Below are 12,676 nucleotides of genomic sequence, written 5' to 3'. Positions count from 1 at the left end.
TTTTCAATCCACTTGCTTCCATTTGTTCTCATCACAATTATCCTTTATTTACACTAATCTCTTGAATTATAAGAAGTCTCCCTGTAGACACCTAAAATTGTCCTACCCTAATTAGATAAATATTTAATTTATTTAATTATTTAATCCTAACTCTTTTATTAATGAAATAAATATTTATTTATTTAATTAATTCATTTAGCCTCTTCTTGCCCTTTTCTAATTTAAATAAATACATTATTTATTTAAATAACCCCTTTTATAAATTAAATAAATGATTTTATTTATTTAATTGTTCCTACTTCTTCTATTAATTAAATAGATATTTATTTATTTAATCAATTCATTAGCTTTTTCCACTTATGACACATGTCATTCATCTCTTAATTCCTACACTACCTACCCTCTTATTATTTTAGTATTTCTTCTACCTACCCTTTAATCTTAGCTGACCATTTATTTCTTCTATATAAAAGGATACTACCCTTCATTATCAACCCTAATCATTCAAGCTAATCAATCTTATGAAATCAAGCCTTCTTCAAATCAAGCTATCAACCACACTTCCATTCTTTGTTGAGCTCTTGTGCAATACATAAAAATCTGACAACAAATATATCAAGCAAGATCAATGGAGATAGGAAGAGATGGAGTTTGAAACCCTACTTGACATGTGAATGGTATATCATTGTGATTTTGTTGTTATTTGCATTGTCTTAGGTATCTTCATTTGTGTATGGTGGATATTTTGTTGGTTGTTAGGCTTAGGGTTTTTATGCTTGATCCTTGATAGTCTTTCGACATTTGTTGTTTTCCATCATCCATTTTGACCATATACATTTTGGCACACCTGGTGGGACCCTTGCCCCTTTTTATTTTGACATCTTGTTTACAGATTTGTGTTTTTGAAGGTTGCAGGCTTGACATTGTGACGATTCTGCATTTTTCTGCTTCTGTGATGGATTTTACAGCATTTTTGCTTTCTTTTCGCATATGTGTCCTTTTCTATCACATTTTTGTTTTCTGCAAGGTCTTTCTCCTAAAATTGTGTCAGTGCACCATCTAACCACATTTTGATATATTTCCATTTTTACATCTGTTGTTTTTGCGTTTTCACGTTTTCGTTGTTTATAGGTCATTCTATCTTTTTAGCAAATCCCAGATTTGGAAATCGTGTCTATGTCTGAATTTTCTACATCTGTGCCCTCTTTTCACATCTACGCATCATTAAACCGCATATGTGTTATGATTCCATGTTTGCATCTGGTATTGCCACATTTTTTATTTTCATATTTTCATTTTTCTTTTGTTTAGGGTTTTTAGATTATTTTTTTGGGCTAACCTCTTTTGTATGGACTAACAAAGCAGTGCAGTTGTTTGGAAGATAGAAATCATGTCTCTAAGGCCCCTTTATCACAAAGTCTTTTGAGATTTTAAAATTTTTATCTAATTTATTTTCTTGTAGGAAGGGTATCTTTTCAAAACTACTAACAAGTTTGGTACAGGACTTTTGGCAAGGATTTGATCTTGAAATTGCTTGCTTTGTCTTCCTTACTATAGAAAACACTTCATTTGGTTCTCTAAAATTCACAAGTGTCCTTTGTGTTTTGATCAATAGGCTCTTTTTGTGTTACCTTTTAGAGGGCCTACCTCCCAAGTATCCCATAAGGCCAAGTGAGAGGGAATTACTAAAAGTGGTAACGAGCTAAAGACAAGCTCTTCTAAACCACTAAATTTAAGTGTTTGTGACGAAATTTGCAAGCAATGGGTGTTGGAATGGAATAGCGACACTAACTCATCGTATCTATGCTCACTTGAATGGGTGCCCTTAGTAGACACCTTTTTTGTTAGAAGCCAAAAACCTTCTAGTTGTTGGTGCAGGATGTCGAACCTCTGAAGTGGCTCACATTATTATGATTCTTAGTAGAGATACAAAGTTCGCCACAGGGAGTTTTCATGGGGACTGGTGCTTGGCTGTCCCAGATAAGTGAGTGTCAAGGGTGGAGCCAATGGGGTCAAGAATCTCAGTATCCACTCTAAATTGTGTAGCCTCGAGGTAACCCCCCAAGTGAGATTCAACAACTATTGTCCTAGCCAGCCATGGGATTTGTACTTGCATGATCAAAACACTAAACATTCTCAAACAAAAAAAACAAACATTGTGTCTATTGTATTTTCAAAGTGTATGCAAAAACATTTTCACACTTTACTTGACATTTTAAGACATTTTCTTTGATCATTTGGACAAAACACTTTCAAAAATTGAGTTCTCACTGTTATTGTGTTCTCTTGCCACAAAAAAAGTCAAAACACTAAGATTTGGTCATATTGAACAACTTTATTATCAGACAGAATTGCACAAAGTATTAGAAAATGCATCTGTGTCAGATTAAACCATGTTTTTATTCAGAAAATGTGTCTATGCATTATAGAATTGCATCTATGTATTATAGTTGAATATCAACAAAAAATTTTCTTATCTTCAAGAAACTGCGTCTGTCACAGATTAAACCACGTTTTTGTTCATAAATCACGTCTGGGTCAGGCAACATTGTGTCTATGTTTTACAACATTTTCCGCTATCAAAATTCCCTAAAAACATATTTGTGTTCACTATAGCTGCATTTTGGATCAGAAGCCATGTCTATGTTGGGTAACTACATTTGCGTTCACAACTGAAAAATTATAAAAAATTGTCAAGAACAAAAGGACTCAAGTTTTCAGATTCAAAGAGCTTCTAAGGCTACTTCCCATTGGGCTTCATTTTTCAGTCAACCTATCTTGGTCACACATAGTCACTCATTTTCTATCAATTGCATTTCCCTCATACATGTTCTTCAAATTTGAGTCAAAAGGTTACTTTGCTTGTATTTATCACACTTTGCAAACATACTACAAAACAACACTAAGTGCTCCAGCATCAAGATCTATCATCTTAGGGTCCTGTTTGGTCTTCTTGAGTCAAGGTCAACTTACCTCATCAAGAGATCTATCATCTCTTTGAAAGCCACACCTTACTCTACAACATACCTACTTTGGTCTTACACTTTTGGACATTGCAAGTTTTTCCTAGATTCATCTGCATTCCATACATCTCTTGGTCTTCCATAGTCTTTGCATTTTTTCCCTATATTTCATCTTAAATCAAAACCTTATTCATGGTTGAAACCCAATCACAAAGGTCTAGAAGGGAAGTCAAATAAGTTCTAAAGTCTGCAAACATGAGTACTTATGAGTTTGATGGAGATGAATTTTACAATTCACTTGACAATAGTAGTAATATACCCAATAGTGACAATGAGAACAACAATAGAAGTGATGATGACAATGACATTGTATCTGTAGACTCCACAAAAGTTGAGGAAACTATTATGGATCCCCATTTTAATAAATTGGTTCAAGAAATCATGAAAAGGGATAGACAATATTTCTTCCAAGTCATGGCACAAAGTGGGATAAGATTTCCCCATGATTTTTATATGTCACAAATTTTGGAAGATGATCCATATCAAGAAAATCAAGTTGATGCAAGGCTTAGGAGACCTGATAGTGGTGGTCATAGAAGACAACATCTTGTGCCTAAGTCACCTTTTTCCCTCTTTCAAAAACTAGAAGTTCCCAATACTTATGCTCATGCCAATTTTACTAGGAACTCTCATGAACAACCCCGCAGTTGGTCTATCTCATGGAGAAGAAATACCACTACAAATGATCATGATCCCAATGCATATAACTACTCTCAAATAGACACTCAACATCATGACACATGGAGACCCCATGTCAGATTTGGGGGCAAAACTCAAGACCAATCTTATGACATCACCTACACTCATGGACATGATGTGCATGATCAAATCAGACACAATACTTCTTATCATAATACCATACCCCATGGTCTTTACACATAGTATCATTATAGACCCCCTCTATATGAGCATATTTATGACCACTATCACCCTTACATGCACTATATTCCTCCTTCTCCTCCTCCACCCAGTGGCTTAGGCATGAAACTTAGTCAAAGATACAATTATCCGCCTAAGAATGACTTGCAACAATAGATCAAAGATTTACAAAATAAAATGGCAGACATGAAAACACCAAAGCAACAATACACAATGAAGGATATATGACCTTACCCATTTGATAGAAGCATTCCAATGCCTCCATTTCCTCCACATTTTGTGACAAGTATAGAGGCAAAGGGGATCCTAAGGCACACATAAAATATTTTTTCATGATTTTCATTGAGGTAGCAAGAGAAGAAACATACTTGATGAGATTATTCCCACAAAGCTTAGGCAACCAAGCTATGGAATGATTCTCACAATTGCCGCCTTGAATCAAATCATGGAGTGATCTAGTAGAGGAGATTATACAAAACTTTTCATACAATATTGAGATAAATATGTTAGTTGCTACCTTGTGCAATACTAAACAAAAAGAGGGGGAGTCTTTTTCAAATTTCCTACAAAGGTGGAGAAACTTGGCTAGCAGATGTTCTTGTGAGATTTCATAGAAACAAATGGTAGAGATGTTCACACATAATGTTAATAAAGATATTGGGTATGAATTAAGAAAAGCTTGTCTATCCACTTTCAAAGAGGTTATTGAGAAAGGATTGGTGATGGAAAAGGTGTTTATTGAGGAAGGTATTATCAAGATATATAAAGAAAACAAAGATGAATCAAAATGGAAAGACAAACCTCATTTTTGGGACAAGAATAAGAATACATTAAATGATGGGGTTGTTGATGCAAACATGGTGAAACCTAAGATGAATTTCCCTAGTGCAAGTTATTCTAATACAAACAATCAATTGAATTCTCAAAGGTTGTCAAAACCTCAAAGAAAGTACACACCATTGGGAGAGCCAAACAAAATAGCATTCACGAAATTAGTGGCAAACATGATGATAACGATACCAGACCATCCACCATATGAACCAAAAGTGAAACCAAATTTGTGGAATGATGACGAATACTATGAATATCATAAGAGAAAAGGACATATAACTACCAATTGTCACATATTGAAGAAAATCATACAAGTTCTCATTGATAGAGGTGACATAAAGATTGATGGACACACCTCCAATGAAGATCATGTGATGTTTAAGGAGCCATTTCCTAAAAATGATAAGGGAAAAGAAAAATCTATAGATAACCAAGCCAACTATACCAAGATGTCCTATGACTATGATACACTTATCAATACTGGTCAACCTATCAGCACTTGGAGAATTGGTTATGTTCATCGGCAAGAAAGTGACTTATGCACAGTCACCAGTATTTGGTTCACCGGTAGGATATATTGTTCACCAAAACTTGGAATCACTTGGAGAATACATGGTTATGTTGAAGACATCATTTGGAAACTTTGTCTTGGTGATTTGTTCATTGGCTTATTCGAGTTTGCATATTTGTTGTTACCGGCAAATAGGTCTAGGATATACACCGGTAGGCATATCTATTCCAGATCAGCACGACATGTCAAGAAGATAATTTGTTATTGTAAATGCATTGAGCCGACATCATGCATCGGATATTGATTTATTTGTAATTGATTTTATTGTAATATCTTTTAGTGAGCCGACCTACTCAATTGGTCTTAGGTTATGGTATAAATGTAAGATCTCATTTGTGAGATTAATATATGCAAGGAAAGAGATTGTAATTCGGTATATGCGAATATTAGCAGAGGCATACACGTAGACATCATTCAAGATTGAAGGAAGGTTTGAAGAAGGCATATCAGAGCTAAACTGGTACTAAATCTAGCATATGGAGATGCTATTTTGAGCAGTACATTATCATTGGATTTAATCATCCAATTGTAGTCAGTGTGACTCTCATTTTGTGATTGAGCAGTGAGATCTAGGTGCTTGGCCTTTCTGCATGTGCAGACCCCCTATTGTACACACATACTATCTATAGTAGTATCATCTGATTGTGGGTAAGGTTTCCCACTGTGGTTTTTCCCCTTACAAGGTTTCCATGTACAAACATTGGTGCTATGTGTTGTGGATGTTATTGTCTTTTTGTTTCATAGATTAATCTTTGTCATTACTGCAATTAACTGATAAACTGTCTACTAACATAAAGTTTGGTTTACTGGTATTAAGAATTAAGTTTTGTTAAGGTGATTTTGGTTTGAATTTATTGGACAACCGATTCACCCCCCCTCGCCCCCTCTCACTTGTCTTCAGGACCTAACAAAGAGTTGGGTCAGTCATGAATGATGTGGTTTGTCAAGTCCTTGATTTAGACCTCATATACAATATACTTTTGGGATGTCCATAGATTCATGAGATGAGGGAATTACCATCGACATATCACCAATGTATCAAATTCCCTCATAACAGAGTTGAAGTAACAATCAAAGGTGATCCAAATCCATTCATGTATTGTAACAACCTTAGACCAAGATCAGAAGTAATAATTCCAATCAACAAAGAAGCAACTCCATCATCAACATATGTTGATCCGGAATCATTAAAACCTTCTACATCAAAACAAGGTGATCTTAAAGAAAAATACAAGAACAAAGGCATCGGAGAATACACTTTGCATCAAACCATATACCTAAGACAAATAATGAATTCTCCTAAAGACTATGGACAAGCACATCCTTCTAAGAAATTATCCACTATTACAATAAAATGGGATCCCACCATATTTCATAAATGGGGTTAGATGGAAGAGGAAGATCTCCACAAAATGTTGTATAGAGAACCTGGAGAAGGATCCACAAAAAACCACGTCACGATGTCATGTCTAAATTAAGGAAAGGGCTTCAAGATATTACAAAAGTTTGGTATGATGGTAAAATTCCTCTTGGATTACAAAAGAAAGGTATGGTTGAGCCATTATAGCTAGACCTGAACAAGAAACAATGCACCAAAGGATTGGGGTTTATGCCCTTAAGATTATGTGGTCTTGGTCCTAAGAAAGCATTACAAATCACATGTTCTACTCATTCTGATAATCAACAAGAGAAAAGGTATTCCATATATTCTAATGAATGGGAATGTGGTTTAGACAAGTCATCTAGTGGTTATGAGCTCACTAAAATATTTAGAGAACTAGGAGAACCCACTAAAGAGGAAAAATTTAGAAAACAATTTAAAGCTGGATAGACAACATTATAAAATTCTACAACTCAAGATTAAAAGAAATACAGTAGAGAACTATGGATAAATACATTTTGGGATCCTGAACCCTCAACATCTTGAGGCTTTAGGTCAAAATCATGAAAAGTGAAGACCCCCATTGCTAAGTGCTCTTCTAGTAATGTCAATTAGGATTCATTTTCGATCAAGGCTGATGAGGAGAGTTATAACAATGACCCTGACAATTGCATTGATATACCTAAGGATACTTTTGTCTTTACCCTTACTCCCACTGACTTTGAAAACATTGATGGCCTTCCCCTTATTCATCCCTAGCTCATTGATTGGAACCAAGAAGGACCCATACCACTTGACACTTTTGAAAATGATGATGCCTTCATTTATTATCTTGGCATATGAGATTATCTCCCGCTTGGGGACCACAAAGAAGGATACACCATAGAACTCAATAACATGGCATATTTGTTGAGAGGTTCCAAACCTTCTAGACACAAAAATGTAAAAATAAAAGAAAATCATGGATCTTATGGTGAAAACCACATTGTGGTGCTATCTGATCCTAAAAAGTAAAAAAGAAAGGACACATCCAAGGGTGAAAACCTTTCTAAGGTGCCTAAGGATGGAAGGTTTGAAACTCTCCCCATGATAACTTATGAAGAGAAATCATCAATGCTAATTGAGGAAACTATCAAAATGAACATGGGAATAGAAGAAGCACCACATAACATTTTTTTGTTACAGTCTTTGATGGAAATAGAGACTGAAGTTCATAAGTTTCTTTATAGAATGACAGATCAACTTTGCATGGTCTTATGCAAATATGCCTGGACTGGATCCCAATCTAGTCATGCATCATTTGACAGTAACTCCAAGAGCTAAACCAGTAAAGAGAAAACCAAGGAAGATGCATCCACAGGTGGCATTATTAGTCAAGGTTGTGCTCAAAAAATTATTGGACGTGGGATTCATTAGACCAATTGATTACCTAGAATGGATTTCTAACTTAATACCTATCAACAAACTAGATCGCAACATCAAAATATGTACAAACTTCAAAGACATCAATAAGGCTTGTCCAAAAAATGACTTTCCACTACCAAACATTGATTTAATAGTAGATCTTACAACTGGTCATGCAATGCTATATTTGATGGATGGATTCTCTAGATATAACCAAATCAAAATACCACCTGAGGACCAACACAAGAAAATATTTACTTGTCGTTGGGGTACCTATTGTTGGAATGTTATGCCCTTTGGACTAAATAATGTGAGTGATACATATCGAAGAGAAATGACAATAATATTTTATGATCTTATGCATGTAGTAGTGGAAGACTATGTTGATGATCTCCTAGGTAAGTCAGTGACAAGAGAAACACACCTAGATATTTTGTGAGTGGTTTTTGATCGTTTAGAGAAATACAAAGTCAGATTGAATCCCAAGAAATGTGTCTTCAGGGTGACCTCCGGGAAACTCCCTGGATACATCGTCTCACAAAGAGGAATAGAAGAAGACCCAGCAAAAATAAAAGCTATACTAGAGATGCCATTGTTGGCATAAATAATGGAGATGATGATGAGATGAGATGATGATCGGTAAAGTTGAGATGATTGGGAGATTGTTAGCTTGATGATGATGATATAATTGTAATAGAATGTTTGATGACTTTATTTGGGTTGTCATTGATAGAAACCATGTTTGTTTAGTCATCTAGGTCATCTAGACCTACTGGTATAGCCTAACTAGCAGTGGGACAACAAAACTGCTAAGTTATTGTCAACCGATAAAAAGGAATAAAGTAATGTTCGAGTGATTGGTATGAATGATTGGAGAAGATACGGGTCTTGTGGTTTAAAATATATATTTATAACATTGGAATGAGTTTGTGATTCAAACATCATCAAGTTTAACGAACCAGAAAGGACATTTGTAATTGACATATATGAACTCTATGAAGAAGAATGAATACTGGTATCAGATCTTCAACTAGTAATGATTTAAGTTTTAGCGGTGGATCTTATCATGATATTAACCTAGTGATGATGTGTCATAATCCATGTGTAATGATAAGATGGTGTTTGAGCACGTACAAGGATCAAATTTCTTGGGAAACAACAATGTGCTTAGAAGAATGTGACAATAGTTTGATTGCTTATCAAAAATATGTGTGATGATCATTCAATGGCAGAAATCATCTAGAAATTTGTTGTAATGATCTGTAATGTATTTTGAAAAAAAATTTGCCACTCTAAATGTAAATTTATTATATCTTGTTGATTTAATTAGGGTTTGTAGACCGCCCTAACTGAAAAGTGTATTTAGGGCTAGTTGGAGAAGAGATTTTGTGTTAGTAGTTTGAGAAGAAGGTATTGCCGAACCGGATTGAAGTATCTATTGGCATTAAGGAGGAATTGATTATGTGTTGTATTGATGTTTTGTCATTGATGTCAACACTAGTTGTTATGGTTGGTTACCAATAGAAGATCTAGTGTTACCGGCAGAAGGGACTATCTATTGGACACTTCCAACATGTTTGGATCAATGGAGTATGTTTGATTTTATGTGTTACATGTTCTTGGAATACATTTTGGTCAGTTGGTATTAACTTGGTGATCAGATGCTATCACACACTCTTGTAAACCTTTACCAACATAAGTGTGAGGTTTTACCGGCAGAGCTTTTATTGAAAATCCTTGATAGGATGCATAAGTGGTTTTGGTGCGGCTTTCAGGATGTTGAAGATGTCCTTTGATCATTATTCAACTAGTTGGAGACATCGCTTTGGCATGGTGGACCCAGATTAGGTTTGGTGCCTATCTAGGTTATGGACTGGTATCATGTTAACGTGTTCTCTACACATTATCGGGATAATTTATAGATAGGTTATTGTTATTTTGGTCTAAAGTCGACGTGGCATATCATTGTAATATGGATTCATGTAATGATCTTATTGTCTTATCTTTTAGGTGGCTAACCTAATTGGTTTAGGCCTTAGGATTGGCATAATTAATGTAAGATCTCACTATATATCGGGTATCGTGATCATGAAATGTAATATCATATGTGAAGGAGTTTTGGTTGATCATTGAGGATTGAATTATGTTTAAGGAAGAGATCAAAGGCCTCTAGTGTTGAGCTTAACTAGGACTGTAATCAGGCATGGTAGATTTATCTCTGGCAATTCATTCTACTGGATTGTTGTCCAAATATCTTGAGGTGGTTTTAACCTCTGTATAGTCAGTGAGATTCTTTTGTAATGAGCAGTGCGCTCTAGGAAGTGTGCCTTCCTGCATGTGCAAGCCCCTCATTATATCACATACTTTATGTAGAAGTGTCATCTGACTATGGGTAGGCTTCCCACCGTGGTTTTTCCCCTTACCGGGTTTTCCATGTATAAATCATGGTGTTATGTGGTATGGTTGCATTGTGTTGATTATCTATTTTATTGTTGAGTTGCATTGTTTACCAGTATCTGTTCCTACCAGCATCTATTTCTACTTTACTGGTATTAAATTTTTATGTGCTTCAGTTTAAAGTTGTATAGTGGATTAATTGTTATAATCTATTAACAAATGATTCACAATCTTTGCATAACCGGGAGAAAAGACATGCATGTATCTACTTCTGGATACATCCTACATTATCCTTTCTAGATCTCATTCTACACTCCCTTTCCTTATGTCCATAAACATTACATGTAAAACAGTAACCGATAAAAGATGACATATGACTTACATATTTGTTCTGCCATGCATGGGAGGATCTCGCCAGTTTTGCATCCCCATATTTTCTTTTTTGAGAATGGACCCTTGGTTTTCCATTTTGAGTAGCTCTTCCATTTGATCTCTTCTTCTTCTCCCATACTTGCTTCCCCCTATGGGTGGTAGCATTTCTTTGCCCTCTGCCAATGGAGGGTCTCCTTTGTTGCTTTCTCATCTTTCTACTTCCGGTGAGGTTTTCTTCTCCCATCTTCCCCTTACCTTTGGGATCTTTATGAAGATACCTTCTTGCAGCATTGATATTTACTTTTGTCTGCAAGTCCACATCGGTTGTGATAAGATCAACCTTCTTTTGAGGAGCACATCTAACTAGAAATCTCAACCCTTTGTTTTCTTCAAGCAGCCACTGAAGGTTTTTGTCTTTTATCTCTAGCTGAGAGGCTAGATCTTCACACTGACATACCTTGGTGTCTGTTTCCCAAGTCTTCAATTCTAAGATGCATTTCTCTAATTCTTCAAGGCATTTGACTAACTAGTTCTATTCCACAATAGCAACATTCTTGAATAGCTTGTATTCTATTTTAACTCTATTGAGTTCTTCAAGTGTGTTTACAAGCTCTCCTTCAAGGTCAAATTCTCCTGCGTCTTCATCATTCAAGGGATCTTGATGGCTAGATCTATCTACCATGTCTTCCTCTTCATCATCATCACTTCTCAACTTATCTTGTTGAGGAGAGGTGGTTACCCAACCACTTTCAGATTCTTGGGCCACAAGAAGTTGAGCATCTTCTTCTTCATTGTTGTGGCTTTTGGAAGATCTATCTTCCTCATCTAGATAAATATGAGATGTATTTCTCATATTTCCTTCAAATGCAAGATCTACTATTGAGGGTTCATTTCCATAGAGCTTCTTCAATATTTCCCATAAGCTCTTTGTTGTTTTACACCTGTCCACTTGTGAAGAGACATCATCGGTGAGCACACTGAAAATAGCCTTCATGGCTTTTTCATTGCACTGGTTTCTTATTTCTTCTACACATCTAGTAGGAAAACTAACCTTTCTAGGGAGACCATCAACTACTGACATCCACACATCAAACCCTAAAGAGGATAAGAAAACTTCCATTCTACAACTCCAAATAGAAAAATTTGAACCATCAAATATTGGAGCAGAGATAGATACTGAAAAAACAATTGTTTCCTTAGGTCGGAATCTACCCAAGTTGGAGAACACTCTTCTAATTGGGAACCTAGGCACCAATATCAATTGTTAGACACAATGCACCACTGAGAGGGGGAGGGGGTGAATCAATGGTTCTCAAAACTTTTCCATTTAGCTCACCTTTGTGAGAAACACCAGTTTATGAATCAAGCACAATGAAAAATTACTGGTTAGTAATGAGACTAACTCGAATACACACACACACAGAAGGAGATATCACATAACACCAGTGTATATAAGGAAAACCCAATATGGGAAAAACCTCAATGAGAAATGTTGTTGGAGTCTTATACTCCAATCCAACCTCACAATAAAAAATAGTTACAAAGTTTAGGGCACCAACCCAAGGAGCACCAACCCCTAACTTTAGGGTACCAACCCAAGGAGCTACAACCCCTATCAAATTTATGGGCTACAACCTAAAGGAGCACCAACCCCTGCATTGAGCTACAACTCAGTGTTCATAATGCAAACTTCAAATGAATAAGTTGTTATCATGTTACAAGTGAGTCTTGTAACCTTATCAAATATCTTACTTTGTCAATGAAGTACCTTCTCTCCTTTACCGACTCACTCTTCTTCCTACTTTGTACCTTCTGCTT

This window comes from Cryptomeria japonica, chromosome 8 (genome assembly GCF_030272615.1).
Source record: "Cryptomeria japonica chromosome 8, Sugi_1.0, whole genome shotgun sequence".
Classification (NCBI taxonomy): domain Eukaryota; kingdom Viridiplantae; phylum Streptophyta; class Pinopsida; order Cupressales; family Cupressaceae; genus Cryptomeria; species Cryptomeria japonica.
This window is presented reverse-complemented; position numbering follows the sequence as displayed.